Source organism: Astatotilapia calliptera, chromosome 5, assembly GCF_964374335.1.
Source record: "Astatotilapia calliptera chromosome 5, fAstCal68.1, whole genome shotgun sequence".
In the NCBI taxonomy this organism is placed as follows: Eukaryota; Metazoa; Chordata; class Actinopteri; order Cichliformes; family Cichlidae; genus Astatotilapia; species Astatotilapia calliptera.
Genome location: NC_137426.1, coordinates 20096663 through 20114952, shown reverse-complemented (window position 1 = coordinate 20114952; position 18290 = coordinate 20096663). Strand labels below are relative to the sequence as shown.

Sequence of the window (18290 nt, the reverse complement as noted above, 5' to 3'; positions counted from 1 at the left end):
ACAATTTAAAGGTTCCAGGTAGCAACAAAGAGGAGAGGATGGAAAGGGAGATGTTTTAAAATTGGAGGAAAAAATTGGAGGAAAACAAAAAGGCTGCAGATGTGTGGTCAGCTGACGGCAAGTGTTTATATTATAACATCATTTTGACTAGCACCCATCTAGCAACAGGCTAAAATCAGGCATTATAAGCGATTATCAATCTGTAAGAGCTTACTAATGGACAGCATTGGGACACTTTGATTTCACAGCCAACAACACAAAAAGGCAGAACAGTACTGTAGTATGAGCATATCCATGTCCTATAAATTAATTACATATGTTAGTTGCAAGTTAAATATAGAGACATACCTGCTATTCTTTGCAACGTCTGTATGAAATCAAACAAATGAAAAGTCAGAAAATGTATTTTTTCACAACAAAAAGGCTGCAGATGTGTGGTCAGCTGACGGCAAGTGTTTACTGCATAAATATTAATATGGTTAACAGCAGAAGCACCGGGTAATGCTTCCAGCTCAAGAACCATGAATGAAGTTGAACAAAACAAGCAAAAAGAGCGCTTTGTGAATAAATTTCCTTTTGCATTTACTCCATTTCAAAAAAATCAAATGGTGGAGCTGTCAGTGTTTTCTCCATACTCATGTAAAAGGGCTCTGTTAATATAAAAACACTTTACATCAGAGACTGTTGGATAGTCATACATAAGAGCATAGTCTTTTAGCTTCATATCTGTGTTTCTGCAGTCTCTCTCAGTCAGTTCATGAAGTGCCTCAGCTGAAATTGAAAGGATTAAGATGACATTTTGTACAGGCCTTCAGACTCCTGAGAAGATTATTCTTTCAGACTTTGGTCAGGTCTTAACCTCAGGTTGATGTCCAGCTATGGGATTCAAGTCAATGTTTAAACAAAGTCCTTACAAACAAAAACTTTAATGAATGGGGTGATCTGCTTGGTTTAGATGATACAAAATAATAGATTACTGTAGAAAAAAGAAGTTTTACTGAATTTTCCAAACAGAGCAGTGAGAAGGCTTTCATCGCTGAACATGAAAGCGGTGTTTTCCTGGTAAGTTAAAAGGGTCAGCAGCTAGTTTAGAGTCAGAAAAGATAAAGCGGCGGCATATTTTAGGCCGGGCCCTTGTTAAAGACAAGTAACTCCCAAATGACATGCAGTTTCTCACTCAGATCCATCTCTGGCTTATCACATCCAATTTTAAAAAAACAAACACTCAACAGGCAAAAGGCTTTGAAAGCTGACTTCACAGACCAATGTGTGATGTCACTGTTAAATGTGCAGACTATGGCTTTTAGCTGGAGATCGTCACTGGTGGCTGAGTGTCATTATCATCTCAGCCTGATTCACCGAATGTCATTAAAAGCTTATTAAAACAACATTAACAAAAAACACTAATATTATCCAATAACTCAGTCATGAATTATTCGTAAATGTGCATGTGTGGGTGGTCAATTTCTGTGTTCTGTTTAATGGGATGCAGTAATGTTGTAATCGATAAAACGAGCAATTGGTGACTTTGCAGGAGAAACTAATAGATGGACTGCAGTCTGAGGGGTTAGCAGGTGTGCTACTTCATTATTGCTGTTTCAAAGTAGTTTAAAGAGCCATCATAGTGGGTCTGATATCAGACAATGATGAGACTCTACAGACAGGTGGAGCAGACCCAGTGGTGCTTAGACAACCAGGAACACCAGGAAGACAATATGGCTATATATGTATGTGTGTGTATATATATATATATACATATATATATATATATATATATATACATATATATATATATATATATATATATATATATATATATATATATATATATATATATATATATATATATATATATACCGGTACTTTTGAAACGGTGCCGGTGCTTAAACGGTGCTGGAACCAGTGCTGGAACCGGTGCTTAAAGAATGGAGAACACAAAATTGGTCCAAAAACCTCTCATGTTTAACTGTTTTTCACTTTTTCTTTGGTCATTTTAGCCTTTTTGGCCAGGGTGAAGGGAGTATCTGCCATCAAACAAGAAGACAGCCATGTAACTACGACGGTGTTTGCTAGTTCACCTTACCTGCATTAATGTAATAACGTGGTTAGCGTACTCAACGTAAATTACACACGGGGAACATGCAGAGAAGAACGGCTGCTGCTGCCATCATCATCCGTCATCATTTCTGCTACACTGGCAGGGCTACGGGCCAGGACTCTCCTCTTCGGGTTTTTGGGGGATGTTGCTAACTCCGGGTCCGATAACAGGCAACCCACCCGCAGTAGATGTGCTCGGTGTGAGATCTCGCAGCAAGCTATCAAATACGGCGCATTTCTCGGCTTTTAACAAAATGCTATATGTCGCCAGGTGTTTCATCAGATTCGAGGAGTTACCTCCTTTGCACAGTATCACAGTATCACCTTAAAGCACTTGTTGCAGGCTGCTGAGTTTGCATCTTTTGCTGTGAAATACAGCCAGACTTTGACCGCTTCGCCTTGGGCATTTTTAATCTGTAGCTCTGCTCTAAAAGAACGTACGTACCTGGGCCCGCCTACTACGCTAAGGTAAAATGATTGGCTAGAATCCAAAGTGTATGACATTTCAGGGAAAAAAAGCACCGAAATAAAGCACTGAAATGTGTGCTGCTTTTCGGTCTGGTTACTACCGTTTATGTAGGTGCCATAATGGCACCGGATACTGGTACCCATCCCTACTAATAGGACTCGAAGATGAAAGCGTATTGAAGGCATTGGAGGGTTAGAAAAGTTAGACTAGCTGGCAAAAGAATCTGCCACCGCCTGCACATAGCTACATTCACGTTAGGCTAACATAAACACAGCAGCCTTGGTAATGTGTGAGAAGGGGCGTGGGTTAAACTGATGTTAAGTACACATTAAGGCTCAGTCTATGAGGTTCTGATCATACAGAAGGCAAAAACTGGAGCGGAAAAAGCAAATAGTTGCCTCAAGATGCTTTACTTTGTAAGTTAAACATCCTACAATAATAGAGAGAAAACAATAACAATCACATGACCCAAGTACTATGGCGACAGTGGGATGGAAAAACTCCCTTTTAACAGGAAGAAACCTCTGGCAGACCAGGCTTAGGGAAGTGTGGCCATCGAAAGTAATATCTAACAGCAATATATGAACAAATTTTTTAGCATCTAACTTGTCTAATATACACACTGAATAACATAGCCTGGCAAAAAATGTACTGACTTCTTAGACGGCCTGTCCAGAACTGTTTTTATCATCTAAGAAACATTTCTAAACTCAGACTACTGAGGTAAAGGCAGAACTTGAGATGATTATTCATGCTTTTATCTCTTCTCGTTTGGATTATTGTAATGGTCTTTTTACTTGTCTCAACAAATCAGCTCTGGATCGCCTTCAGACTGCACAGAATGCCGCGGCAAGAGTTTTAACTGGCACAAACAAAGGGTCACACATTACTCCAGTTTTGGCTTCACTTCATTGGTTGCCAGTAAAATTTAGAGTTCATTTTAAAATTTTAGTTGTAACTTTTAGAGCTCTGCACGGTGAAGCTCCCCAGTATATCTCTGACCTGTTGAAACCTCATGCTTCATCCCAATCATCTAAGACCCAGCCAAAGCAAAGCAGACCTGTGGAGATGCACATATTGTATATCTGGTAACAGGTAAAGAGACCTGAGAAAATAAACTGAATCTGAAACCATGACACTGTGTGATAAATCTGTGTGGCAGTGCAGGCTATATCACTGACTCTGCACATTAACTCGCAGGAACGTGCGCTGATCCAAAAATATATCTGATGTTTAGGCCCACGGGCGAGCAGTTCCTAAAAGGTTCTGCAAAAACCAAAACGTGAAGACTCATCCTTACTCTCTCCCCAAAGCTCCATCCTCTCAATCCAAATATCTTTAAAATAATATGTATAAAATATTATCGTGTTCTTTTTGTGTTTTGTTATCAGCAGACATACACGCATCCATAAATAGAAAGTGTGTGAGAGAAAAAGGTGGAAAATTTTAAAAAATAGATGCACTCAGGATTGAGTTGTAAAAGTCAACCAGGATGTACAATCAAGACACTTTCATTAGGTACATGTCACTAGTACTTGTAAGTACTTTTATATTACTATTATAGTACTTTTATATAAATATCCAACAGTCTCTGATGTAAAGTGTTTTTATATTAAAAGTACTTTGTAACCACTTTCTCTAGCTGCCTCAATACTTTATAAACACCGACCAAATCACCGAATGCGCCCTCTGCATTTCTATTTCTAAATGAATCTCTTGATAATAAACTTTGATGATTATACAGTTGATTAGCTATGAAGTTGTTTTTGTCAGTCAAGGAAATAATTCTGCGATCGTCCTCTTTAGTTGTCCTCTGTGGTCTTTTGATGTGATTGAGCTGGTCAAAACACTTATTATTTTTAAAAATGCACCAGACTGTTATTATGGTCGCTTCTGATTTCTAAAAAGGTTTTTGTGTGTGTGTGTGTGTGTGTGTGTGTGTGTGTGTGTGTGTGTGTGTGTGTGTGTGTGTGTGTGTGTGTGTGTGTGTGTGTGTGTGTGTTTTGTTCATTTGTTTTGGTTTTTTCCAGCCTACTGTTGGCTGAGTTCACTTTCATCGACATCTCATTGGACCTCATAATTCATGTTTCTGTGAGCAACTGCCAGAGTTAATCAACTCCAGAGCTTTGATCACTTTAATTTGTGAAACAATAAGACAGGAACAGACCCCACCAGCCCATGAAACTGCTTTTCACTCACTTGGACAGTTACTTTTGTCCTTCTGAAAGTGAAGGACCATTTATAGAAATTTATGTAATTCTCAAACAGCTCATGTGTGACTTATATTAAACCGCATTCCATTAAACTCACTTTGAAAGTACTACTTTGTCAGTCAGGGGCGGATCCACACAGGGACGAGAGGGGCCATTTACACCTTTTATTTAAAAAAAGTTTTCTGATACAATGATACAATAAATAGTTTTAAAGTGTTTTTGTGGATATATTGTTGACTCAATTTATATAAAGGGGATTTTCACATACTTCGCTGAAGAGGTATGTGCCGCCCTCCCTAGTCCTTTTGCCCCTTCTTGCCCCCCCCCCCCCCCCATGTAAAACTTTCTAGCTCCACCTGAAATCCCCTTGCACAGTGTTGTCCTTAAAAGGCATCTCTAGTGTCAAATGTAGAATGAATGTGTGCATACACAGCACAGCACACAGATGATTCAAGCCACGCTGCAGTTGAAGCTGTATGGGATTTTGTGTTTAGCTCTGATCTTCAGATCTGGGTGAAACCTTTTCATAGATGATTCATAGACGATGCATCTAACATCTGCTCACTCCCGAGTCACACCTTGAATCTATTCCTGTTCTGTCTCACTTGTCTATTTTCACCTGAGTCAAGTATACAGCTGAGGGTCCTTCTGCTGCTGTGCATACCCTCTCGGCAGTAATGGTGTTTTGACACATTTTCCTGCTACAGTAGAAAACAGCCATCATCACCACACACAATAAATGCCTGAGAGAACTCTCCTGTTCTCCAGACAGCACCCAAAAGTAAACTTGCTGCTTCCCTCCTGATGTGCAACCCTGAATGTGGAGCTACACTTTTGAGTTTGCCCCCAGGGGCAGATGAAAGAGAAATCCTGATGAGCTGGATGCAGGTGAAAGACATCAGAGACAGTGAGGTGAGAGTGGAAATTAAGAATGAGGTTGAGAGGAGTGGAAAGGTCAGATGAGAGGAAAGGCCACGTGAGGGGGAAGAAGTGAAATCCAGATGACCAAATGCAGCAGGAGGCTGTTATCTTCCTGTGATCTGTTCAGCATACAGAGCATGGAAACATCTGGCGAAACTGCATATCTACTTCATGGATCTAAGCGCACATTAGCTGATGGTGGTGATGCAGAACTTTTTGGATTAAGATGAAAGACAAAGCAAATGGTGTTAAATACAACAATCCTGGGCCTGCCATGTTTCAGATTCTTCCTTTTTGTTTTGGTTATGAGGCTCTGCAGTCCTCACACATGATGAGGTTTCTGGATGTTTCTGGAAGTTATTGTGTATTGGCCCTAAATGTATAAAATTTGCAGAAAAGAGGGAAAAGCGGCCCCAGATTTACACGTTTACAATCCTGACAGAGGTAAATGAATGCATGATAATCGAGCATGCACAGTAAGCTGTGACAGAAGCATTGTTTTTGTCATCATCATTGCAGAGTTTCTGTTGTGCGCTATAGGAACGACAGACAACTCGATCTGCAGGATTGTGGTCGACTTACCAGCTCTTTTCATTAGCAATGTGTTAATGTATCACTAGCTTATAAAAGCACAGAATGCAGATTCCCCAAACTCACTGTGATGTTTGTGCATTTGTTTTTGTTGTTGTTGCTGTTCAACTAACAACTCAAAACCAAGTATATTTAATGTAAACTATATAGGGAGGAAAGCATTTAATCAGAACATGAATGTCAAACAACTAATCGATTAGCCTTGTAATGCCAAGTTTGTCATATTTGATTGAAAAAAAATTTTTTTTTCAGGCCTCACTGTGTTTTTTTGTTTGTTTGTTTGTTTTTACTCCCTAACTCCTTTATTGGTATTTGTTTTAAGATAAACAAGTTGTGAGCAGTAAGTGGTACAATAATTGTTTAATTTTAATTCAATTTTATTTATATAACAGCAGTTGCCTCAAGGCACCTTACATTGTAAGGTAAAGACCCTACAACAAAACAGGAAAAAAACAAACCCTAACAGTCCAACACGTTCTCACTCCCAACTCGTCAAACGTGTGACGCATGGTCAGGCTCCCTCTGCTGCACTTATGGACGCGCAGGGTACCCCCCTCGCGTCGGGAATTGACGTGAAGGGTCCTCCGATTGAATGCCGCGGAAGAGCCTGTTGTCCGTATATTTATATATTTCCGAAATCACTTTGTAGTGACGTATACTGAACACAATAAATTATATAATGTAAACAACTACCTGAAAAACAGGTAGAACAATACTTTTGTATCGTTTATTGCATTTACGGAGGGAGTGATGTATGCTGGGTAATGGCACAGCTAGCTACTGGGTGACTTTGTTCACCCGCTTCGGCTGTTATCAGTCCATACAATGGGCGTTATTAGCACAGATCAGTCCCATAGATATGGGCCATCTCCTGCTAGATTGTTCAGAAGGTTGTTCTCATCCATCCAGATGGAGGATCACTAACAGGAGCGTGGGAAGACTCCAGAATCCACTCTGGCTGGAATCCGGTGGATACAGCAGTGTTTACAGGTAAGACCATTTAAACGGACAGCATTTATAGAATGACTATTAAAAGTCAGCGAGTGTCAGTAATGTTAATGTGGTTATGTTAGTAATACACCGAGTGCTAATATAACAGCTTTAAGATGCATTTGTAGACATTATTACGTGTTTTACCGTCTTTATGGTGCTAGCTTAAAGTTACGGTGTAAACGTTAGCTTATATTGGAGTAAAGCTGTTACTGGTTAAACGATGTTAGCACAGAAATATTAGCTTCTGTCATGACTGATGAAGTTACTAGTTAATAAAGTTTCCAGTAAAGTGTTTAATCGCAGCCACAGACTGACAGCAAATATCTCGATTAGCTTCAGTGCATCTGTAATAAATATGTGCAAGTTTCAGTGCTTCGTTTAAACTGTATGATACTTATACTGACCCAGGGTCAGTGTAAAATACAATCCTAGCTGTGTGAACAAAGCCTGGCTCCTTTAATCCTGCATGACAAACCTCAGGATGCAGGCTATTATTACTCTTTCCTGCTGGCACACCTGTCACACCTGAGAGTCAGCTAGAAACTTACAGTGACGTGGACATCATGCAAAGACTGCCAGACTCTGTAATACTGCAAATGATCAGTGACTCAAGTTAACACTAAACTTTAAACGGCACCTCTGTGTCTCTGTGTGCTGAACATTTAGGATTGAGTCAGGCTGCATCAGCTGAAGCTGTTATTTGTATATATCAGTATTTTTTTATTCAGGTGTGGGGAAAATACGTAAGACTGCAGTGAAGCGATGCACCAGATGAATCCCTGGCCAAAGGTATCGTACTTGAATCAGACTACTGATCCAGCCACATCAGCCTTTTGTGAGGTCTGTTTAAAGTTGACTAAAAGTCAACTGCAGGTTCCTGAGAGGTGGACTGTGAACACAGAAACATATGTTCATACATACAGCTGCAGCAAACTTACATTAATTTTAAATAGATTTGTTACTCTGATGTCTGTCTCTGTGTTAGTCCTCTGACAGACTGGTGACCTGTCCAGGTGTGCTCTACCTATGACTACTGGGACAGGCTCTAGCCTCTGTAATAGAAATTTTCTGTTATTCTCATTTAAAGTATTTAAGTGCTTATGCATATGCTTAGTTGTGACACTGTTACTGTTCAGGGAAAGTTTCTAAAACTAGATGAACTTACTTCAGCGTCAGCAGTTTGAGAAAACAACTCCCGTTACAGGTGGTGATAAGGCCACAAAACAGCACAACCATTGATCCGTTAGGTTTCATAGTGAGGCGCGTGAAGTGTGGTGTGATCAGTTTAACATCCTCTTCCTTGGAATGCATAAAGGAGGAGGAGCAAGACCTCTGTGGCAGCGCTGACATGACTGAACTGTGATGTTTGATGTGTGTTGGCGCAGTAATAAATAGCTTGATCACAGCTCTTTCTGTGTTGCAAACTTTATTTAAAAAATTCCACGACACCCCCCCCCCCCCCCACTGTGAACCTGAATTGAATATTCAGAAGACATTTGTTTAAATAGTTCTACAAATCTGAGCTGTTGGTGTGTCCTTGGATTGTGTGGTAATAATATTAGAGCCTGCAATCTTTCTTACTGAATCTCTACTATGAGTCATGTTACCTGAGATTAATTCTATGTTTACCTGTCAGCCTGGACGAATGTGCTGTGTGAAGGAAATTAAATTAAATCAGATCTGAACTGCGTACATTTGAGGAACCTGTTCATATTTAATTGAAATATGAACCAGTGATTTTTTTTGATTGCTGATTCCAAGAGAGTCTTTGTGGAAATCCTGTTTGGCTTTTTGTTATTTTAATTCTCTTCTCTGTTTTCCAGAACAGTTCTCCACAGTCGCTGTCCACATGGGTCAGTGGGACCAAGAAGCACTCTGCTAATGTGGGACTCTGACCAGCAACATCCAGCAGGACCCAGACAGCGTTTTCTATCTCCCAGCTGGAGTTTTTATTTGTCTGTGACTTGAGAGTCAGATTTTTGTTGAGCTTCACACTCGCAGAGGTAAGTCAGTTTGCAGAGATCCCTCCCACCCTGGCTTTTATGTGCTGGATTTCTTATCTGAAACAGTAATATTTCAGTGACTGCTGCTTATACCACAGGTTAATACACTCTACTGATCCCTGATGGGAGAATCATCAATTTTGGCAACAAAGAAGCCTGGTGGATGTTTGTTTACAGTCTGATGATGGGACATCATGCTCTGCATCGTCAAAGTTTGCCTCCTCATTATTATTCATACCCAGTAATGTGAAGTATGCTTATATCTACTATAACTGAACCAACCTGGTGCTCTTCATTTATGGAGGCTGTTGAGTCTGAATGTTGGATGTTGTGTATCTCGTGTTCTCTGGGCTTTGTTGTCCTCAGTCTTTTCGCAGGATCAGAAAACAAAACCAGGAGGCGCGTAAATGTTTCTTCTCCATGATGTTTCTTCAAATGTTTCTTCTGGATGATGATAAGACTGACACGGGATGCCACCTTTGGTCTTGTGATGAAGCAAAGCTCAGGAAGAAGTGGGATTAAATGGTACCCACATGTTGAGAAGGATGTACAGGGGCACCTGCAGCCAAATCCAAGCTTCAGGTTAGTTGTAGTTGCAGAACACTACAGGACTGAGACAGCTGAGGCATCAAATGTTTGATTAAACAGATGAAAAAGAGAAGTTTCTTCCCTATAATTATCACTTCTTAAAATCTGTAGCAACTTCAAGTCTGTCAGCGTGCTGAGCATGCTCAGAATGTGACAATATATTTTTGTTCAACATTTAATTTCTTTCAGTTGCAATTGTTAAATGAAAAAAACATATATTCTTATAATTTAGCAAACTAATTTATCAAAAAAATATACATATATCTGTATTAGTTTTAATAAATTAATTTGACACCTGTATTGAAAATACCATATTGTATTCATACAGAATCAGTTTGGTATCATTGTTTGTCTGATTGTTGAAACTAAGAGCTGCTTTGATCTGTTTGGATCTAAAGTATCCAAAGTTGAGCTCTGATGTTTCTTCACCCCTGTGTGTGTGATATGTGATTCCTACATGCTGGCAGAGCAGAGCAGCAGTTTGTGCTCACAGATGGTGACGGTGTGGAGAGACGGTGGTGTTTCCTCAGAAGAACCAGCAGAGTCACAACAGACACCAGTCCATCACCACCTTGACTTGCTGACTGATGCTCGTCTGCACTGCACAGAGGAAATCAGCTGACCGAGGTTTGTCCAGTGACGTGTTATGAATGTATATTTGTTTTATGCTTACAGATATGTTTTTCTTGACAGAGGCTCTGCAGAGGTTAGACAAAGCAGAGAAAACATGTGCTTTACATTTTACTGTGATTTATTGAGATATTTGTTGCCTGAAGTTCAGCAGGAATGGAGAAATAGAATCAAAGGGAGATGTTTTTGATGTTTTTGTAATGATGTAAGTAAATCTTCAATATTATTTATTTGCTTGGTTATATTAGGAGTGTTTCTGAGTGAGGGGGAGAGGAGTCATCATCCAGGTAAAGTGACGTGGATCAGTGGATACACTTGTCTCCCCTTTAAAGGAGACGATCCAAGTCATCCTTAAATGTTAGTGCTTTCAAATACACAAACATTTTTAAAGGACAAAAATGAACATCCAACTTTGACTGTAACACAAAATAAATCTTTGCATGTGTGTTTTCAAACTCTCAGATGGGCAGCATATCAGTCTTGGACTGTCTAACCTGCCGGAGCAGCACTGAATGACCACCACACATGAGCATGTTCCTGCAACATTCAGCATCTGATCCTTCATCTGTGTGCTTCTGCTTTTGGTAAGTAGAGTTACCCAACTCCAGTAACTCTAAACACATGCCATCCATTTCTAACGACCTGGTTACTTCCTGTCAGTTACTTTAGAAACCATGTGGTCACCTGACCTAACACTGTTTCTTCTTCTTCCCCTTAATGTTCAAGTGTCACATGTCAAACAGCTGGAGAGGAAACTACACCAGTGTACTGGGATGTTTCAGCAACACGTGCCAGATGCTGTTCCTTCATGGTGACATCACCAGAGACAGCCACGCCCACCTCAGGACCTCGCCATTGATCATGATGATTATAATGATGACAGCGAGCGGAACTAAGACTGTAAAAATCCACGACCAGAATGTTTCTTTCTAATTATGAATGAATACTGAGAGCCTCTTTCTGTGTTTTGTCTGTTTTTGTTTTTTACCTCATTTGTTACTAACAAAGTTCACAAACTCACACAGTTTACATTCTGTATGTTTCCATCTTTACCTGCCACACTCTTAACTGCATTTAAGAAAATAATCCTTAGAAATCGTCGTTTTTCTCTTTTGTAATTGATGATAATTCAGTGAATATACTGCACTGCTTCCTTTTATTGTGTCACACATTGCTTTGTTTTTCAGTGTCCAGTTATTTTTTTACTGCTGTTTGAATTCTCTGTATGTTTGACCCTGTAGACTGTTTGATGGACTGCTTGTCTTCCTGTTTGTAACCGCCGCCTGTTTTTGACTAAAGATTTGGATTTCTGACTTCAACACAGCCTCTGCGTGTCCTCCCTTTGTGTCCTCTTCCTCTGTGAACGTGTTGCATGTGTCACAGATTCATTTTATTAACAGCTTTCCCACAGTGAGTTGCATCAGCATTCATTCACAGCACATTTCAGAAGGATTCAGATTAATACAGCAATCTTACAGTCAGAATGATCCTGACAGAGTGCCACTGTAAATGATCTTTCATCAGGTAAATTTTAAAGTTCAGGGGCAGGAGTTATGAAGACTCATACTGGCATTAGGACTAATAATATGTACTTACAAAGTCAAAGTTTTTTAATTATGCTAGAATATTGGAAGACAATCAACTTTTAGTGTTTTCCGCATATTAATTATTCTGAAATAGAGACGGTGACCCTAACTGTACAGAAGCACTAAACAACTGACAATCTAACAGACATCATCGGCCTGAGCCGTCATGCACAGTGAGTCTGATCCTTTGCTGTGAGAGTCTGACAAGCATGTTTCTGGTCAGTTTGGAACAAATAATATCACAATGTTGATCTTTTTTCCAATATTCCTTCTCTTTTACAACATAAACTGTGATCAAAGGTACTTATGTTCACAGCATGTAATAATACTGACAGTCCAGGGCATTGTGGTCTGTTGAGTTAGGGTTAGGGTTAGCAATTCAGACATATGTAATCAATATTAAACGATCTGACGTGGGCCACTGTCCGCAGTGTTGGGAAATCCATACCAGGCTGGAACGAGTCAAGGTAGGTGAGCATCCACGAGAAGACACAGCAGATGCATCCTACTAATACTGACAGGACCAGGAGACTCCAGAAACCGAGCATCTTCTCTTCAGTGCCATCCTCGCCTGTCACCCTCTCTGCCCGCGGCTCTTTGAGTATGGGTTAGATAAGGGCGCAGAGAAACCCTTATTACTAATTCGTATTATAATTCAATTTTCATGAAATATTCATATTCAGTATCGGTCCTTTTATATTATAACCACGTATCCACCCAGGCTCATGGTGGGGCAGGGCTCTGTCCTGGGATGCTTGAGTACAAGGTAATGTACACCCTGACAGTCTAACTGTAAGCAACAGTCTAAATGTAAAGTGCATTCTAAACTCCTCTTCAATAAATCATATGCAAAGAGTCATTCAGGACTGTAAAACGTGAACTACAGAACCCAGAGTCTTCATCATTAAATCTCTGGTTGCTTCATTTTTCTATCCTATATCAGATACTTTAAGGTTAGGTTAGGTAAACTTGCATTCTCATGGTGAGGCAAAGTGCTTTATGTGTGTGTGTGCGTGTCATGAACGGCTATAAAAGGCCTATAATTAAAGAACAAAGCGGGGTTTGAGTTCGAGTTGCGGCAGACTGTCACTACTTGTAAGTGGAACGCAGCCTTCCTACGGCGGACAGCTAATAACAGGAATCGGACGCGGTCCAGCCAAGTCCACAGCAACCACCATAGCAACCGCTTAGCATGACCTTAAAAACATTTTCTGTCTTCATAACTATCAAACACGTGAAATGATTTGCAAAGTGTTTAAGTGTTACAGCTGCAGAGAGCTATGGCGGCATCTTTGGAAGCTGTTTACATAGCTAATAATATACGATGTAACCATGGAGACAGTCAGTCACGTGAGCTAGCGGTGCATGTTTACTACAGTGAATAAGGTGATTGTGTGCACAGCGTCCACACGCGTAAAGACATTACTTCAATATTGTTTTATATTTGCCTTCTGTTGACCATCACCTCAGGTTCACCATTACAGTTTCAGCAGACAGATGCACACTGCTAAATATGAACACATTCAAAAACTCATGTCTCAGAAATAAGCACAGCTGTTCATGTTTGTCATTAGAGTTTTATTTGTAAGAAAATTATGAACTTCATATTGTGCATCAAATAAAAGAACATTTCACAACTCTGAGTCAACAGAAATGTCTCTAATGTAGACATGTACAGTGTAGTGTAAGCATTAAAAGATCATAAAAGGAAACACTAACATTCATGTGAAACTAATTGTAATAAAAAATGAGCAGGTGGTTTATAGATGTAAAAGAAAGAATCTGACAACAACACTTTTTTGGTCTAAGTGATCAAAGTAGAAAACAGAACTGATGTTCAAGAACAAACCGTAGCTGCACTAATATTACACATCTCCATTGTTGTGGTGAACAGACATGTTGCTTTTAAAACCACATGCAGTGTGTGACCGTGACTGTTCACTGAGACCATGAACGCCACTTTGCTGAAGCCTTCGCCTTCTTCTTCTTCTTCTTCTTCTTCTAAATTGGAAGCAGAAGGAGCACGAGCTGCTTTGATCTACTGAAAGGAAAAAGCAGAACATCTGAGCTGAAACCATTAAGACAGGAACAAATTCAATGCAGTGTCTCAGGTGGCTTAGCCTGTTACAACTGTTGATACAAGCTAAATACGGTTAACACACAGTGTCAGGGAGCTCCAGTGTGGGAACTAGTGGCTTTAGGTTTGTAGTCATTTAACTTTCATCCATTCATTCATTTAATTCAGGAGGAAGAAATGTCAGGTTGGTGCAGGCTGGTTACATGCATTTGGTCCCATGCTGTCTTTAACTAAATGACTTGGTTCACTTTATGGCTGGGCTGTATGTGGGGTTATATCATGTTATTTGGGCAGGACTACCTGTCCCCTGTTAGGCTTAGAAAGTTTCTCCATAAGTAGAGTTTCTAACTCTTCTAGCACATCTGTGGCTGACAGCTTTTTGGTGGCTCTTTTTACCCCACACTGGTTGTGAGTGTGTAAATAGCCCCACTAGTTATTTTGGGTTGCAGTTAACTTGGGAGGAAGGGGTAGGTCTGCCATGACTGGATGAATAACAATTATCTGGGATACATAAATTTCATAATGCATGCATATATCTCTATAAACCTGCCTGAGGGCTGCCATTTTTACATTCAGTTATTTCTCTGCTGGATCTAAATAATGAATGTGTTACAGTTAAACTGACACTGGTCAGTGTAAATGGCTCATTGGGACACAGAAACCTTTAAATTAAATCCCATCACCTGATATCGAGTGTCAAACAATATCAGAGCTGTAAAAGCTGTTTACAGTCAGAATTTATAAAACTATGATTGTAAATAAATTCAAACAAGTGAGCTTTTCTCTTTGTGCTGAACATCAACACTGTGATTTCTTAGACTGTAAGCTTTACTTTAGCACAACCACTTGTAGAAGCCGTCACTCCAAATGTCTTTGATAACAAGAAAAAAATACCTTTTCAGTCCACGGCCTGAAGTTCTTCTCCGACATCTTCTGCCATCGGCTTTGTCTGCTGGTTTGAAGACAATAAACCACAAAAAGATGATTTAGTCACTTTGTCTGCGTCATGCAGCTCGAATGTGTCGTGTAACGATGTTGAATAGCCGTCGTTATCCCTCTGCTGTGTCAGTAGGATTGTACTGTACAGCATCTCATTGATATGTGAGGAATGCTAATGTAACACGATAACAGACTTACATCATTAAAACATAAAGGACAGGAGATATTTAGATATTTTTATATTTATATTACATTTTATAGCTGACGGATATTACTAAATAGATAGAATTTACTAAATAGCTGGATGAACATGAAAAATATGTCTATAATAACAAATGACCATGAGAGCCAGTAGAATTAATTCAGCTGGACACTCAAAAGACGTCCTTAAATGCTCTTTAAGTGGCAGAACAGATGAACAAACAGTTAATTGCTTACTTGAGATGAAATCTGCTCAGCTACTTTGAAAACAGCTTCTAACTGGTTCCTCCTTTAACAGGATGACTGCTCAGGGGTAAGGCCATCATGCAGTCCAGCAACCTTTATGGTTCTGCTTTGATTCACCAGGAACTATTAGGGAAACCTTCCAGCGCCTCCTGTGAAAGACACAGGCATAAACACACAAACATTTATTAACATGTTCCACAGTGTTCCAGTTTGATTTTCTCATTCTGTGGACAACAACGTACATGGATGCAGGTTTATTGTTAACTTTTGTAAGGTTTATTTAATGAACATATCCAGCTGCAGCTCCACTGTGATCCTGAGCTGGATAAGCACTTAAGAAAATGTGTCAATAAATGGACAAACATCAACTTACTATATTTATCCAAACAGACGGGACCAATAATGCTTCACTGAGTTAGAGACTTTAACGTCTCTTCTATGTAAGAATGTCTCGTGCTGATATACCTGCACACTTGACAACAAAGGTTTTTCAGACTGCATGTAGCTCTATGTCAGCTCACACATTTACATTTATGTCACACTTATTTCTGCTTTCCCATTTTATAATTATTACTTACATTTTGATTAGATACCTTGAGTTTGTAAATGATCAGATTACATAATTGGAATACAATGTATCCAATTCAGGGTTGCGGGAGGATGAAGCCTATCCCAGCTGATACAGGACAAAGACAGGCTGCCAGTTTATCGCAGGGCTAACACAATATGTGTAACAGAAAATCCACTTAAATGTTTGATATTTCTTATAATAATCATAATTATGACTATTATTTAAAGGTTTCTTTATAAATACATTTTGATTTTTAATAACCTCTAAAATATAAACCTGAGCCGTTTCAGATTCTGACCTCTGACCTCACTGCAGCTCCCTCTTTGGAAGTACGTCTGCTTCTTGTCTTCCCCCAGTGTTGACCGCCTGATATCAAGATATCACGTACTGTACCTGAGGAACAAAAAAGGACAAACACTTGCCTTCATTTAAGAAGTACATTCATACAGAGGTAATCTATGGAAACACACTAGTTCAACCTTTGGGAGGAATCAGTTCCTGTGAAACATTTCTGTAAATGAACATCATGTGGAGAATGAATGAAATGAGTTCTTCGGGTGACTCAGCAGTCCCACACTGACAAATGAAATCTAGTTAAACTATTAAGCATATTTGCTCTTCTGAAATCTGTGTTAAACAACAACAAACATAAATTAGTAACAAAAATACAGCTGAGTAGAGGCTTTACAAACCACCAGCAGCCATAATGCTAAGTTTTAATCTTCAAATGTTTCTGAGCCGTCTTCAACCTGCTTTTAACACATTAAAGTCCCACAGTCAATGCAGCCTGACTCAATCCTAAATGTTCAGCACACAGAGACACAGAGGTGCCGTTTAAAGTTTAGTGTTAACCTGAGTCACTGATCATTTGCAGTATTACAGAGTCTGGCAGTCTTTGCATGATGTCCACGTCACTAAGTTTCTAGCTGACTCTCAGGTGTGACAGGTGTGCCAGCAGGAAATAATAATAATAACCTGCATCCTGAGGTTTGTCATGCAGGATTAAAGGAGCCAGGCTTTGTTCACACAGCTAGGATTGTATTTTACACTGACCCTGGGTCAGTATAAGTATCATACAGTTTAAACGAAGCACTGAAACTTGCACATATTTATTACAGATGCACTGAAGCTAATCGAGATATTTGCTGTCAGTCTGTGGCTGCGATTAAACACTTTACTGGAAACTTTATTAACTAGTAACTTCATCAGTCATGACAGAAGCTAATATTTCTGTGCTAACATCGTTTAACCAGTAACAGCTTTACTCCAATATAAGCTAACGTTTACACCGTAACTTTAAGCTAGCACCATAAAGACGGTAAAACACGTAATAATGTCTACAAATGCATCTTAAAGCTGTTATATTAGCACTCGGTGTATTACTAACATAACCACATTAACATTACTGACACTCGCTGACTTTTAATAGTCATTCTATAAATGCTGTCCGTTTAAATGGTCTTACCTGTAAACACTGCTGTATCCACCGGATTCCAGCCAGAGTGGATTCTGGAGTCTTCCCACGCTCCTGTTAGTGATCCTCCATCTGGATGGATGAGAACAACCTTCTGAACAATCTAGCAGGAGATGGCCCATATCTATGGGACTGATCTGTGCTAATAACGCCCATTGTATGGACTGATAACAGCCGAAGCGGGTGAATAAAGTCACCCAGTAGCTAGCTGTGCCATTACCCAGCATACATCACTCCCTCCGTAAATGCAATAAACGATACAAAAGTATTGTTCTACCTGTTTTTCAGGTAGTTGTTTACATTATATAATTTATTGTGTTCAGTATACGTCACTACAAAGTGATTTCGGAAATATATAAATATACGGACAACAGGCTCTTCCGCGGCATTCAATCGGAGGACCCTTCACGTCAATTCCCGACGCGAGGGGGGTACCCTGCGCGTCCATAAGTGCAGCAGAGGGAGCCTGACCATGCGTCACACGTTTGACGAGTTGGGAGTGAGAACGTGTTGAACAGTCAGATGACCCCTGTGAGCAAGCACTTTGGTGACAGTGGGAAGAAAAAACTCCCTTTTAACAGGAAGAAACCTCCAGCAGAACCAGGCTCAGGGTGGCGAGGCCATCTGACACAAATCGACATTTAATTCTTTTATTTTAATTTTGTAGAAGGTTCAATAAACACTAATTTCA

General features: G+C 39.8%; 3 long non-coding RNA genes across 5 annotated transcripts; 2 read left to right on the top strand and 1 right to left on the bottom strand.

Moving 5' to 3' along the window:
* Positions 1-7060: 7060 nt before the first annotated feature.
* On the top strand, positions 7061-9524 carry LOC145428915 (uncharacterized). The gene is made up of 3 exons (XR_013909264.1): positions 7061-7281; positions 9108-9287; positions 9386-9524. It is a non-coding gene; the product is annotated as an uncharacterized LOC145428915 (long non-coding RNA).
* Positions 9525-9571: 47 nt separating this feature from the next.
* On the top strand, positions 9572-11824 carry LOC113036400 (uncharacterized). Its single transcript, XR_013909263.1, has 5 exons — positions 9572-9869; positions 10343-10502; positions 10754-10862; positions 10968-11089; positions 11232-11824. It is a non-coding gene; the product is annotated as an uncharacterized LOC113036400 (long non-coding RNA).
* A 1824-nt stretch (positions 11825-13648) lies between these two features.
* LOC113019036 (uncharacterized) lies at positions 13649-17840 on the bottom strand. Of its 3 annotated transcripts, none has more exons than XR_013909260.1 (5): positions 17591-17840; positions 16424-16518; positions 15546-15703; positions 15063-15120; positions 13649-14132 (listed from the first exon to the last, which is right to left on the bottom strand). It is a non-coding gene; the product is annotated as an uncharacterized LOC113019036 (long non-coding RNA). The 3 variants fall into 3 exon arrangements; XR_013909261.1 differs by having other exon boundaries at positions 13649-14129; positions 17591-17833; XR_013909262.1 differs by having other exon boundaries at positions 15063-15117; positions 17591-17833.
* Between the last annotated feature and the right edge of the window lie 450 nt (positions 17841-18290).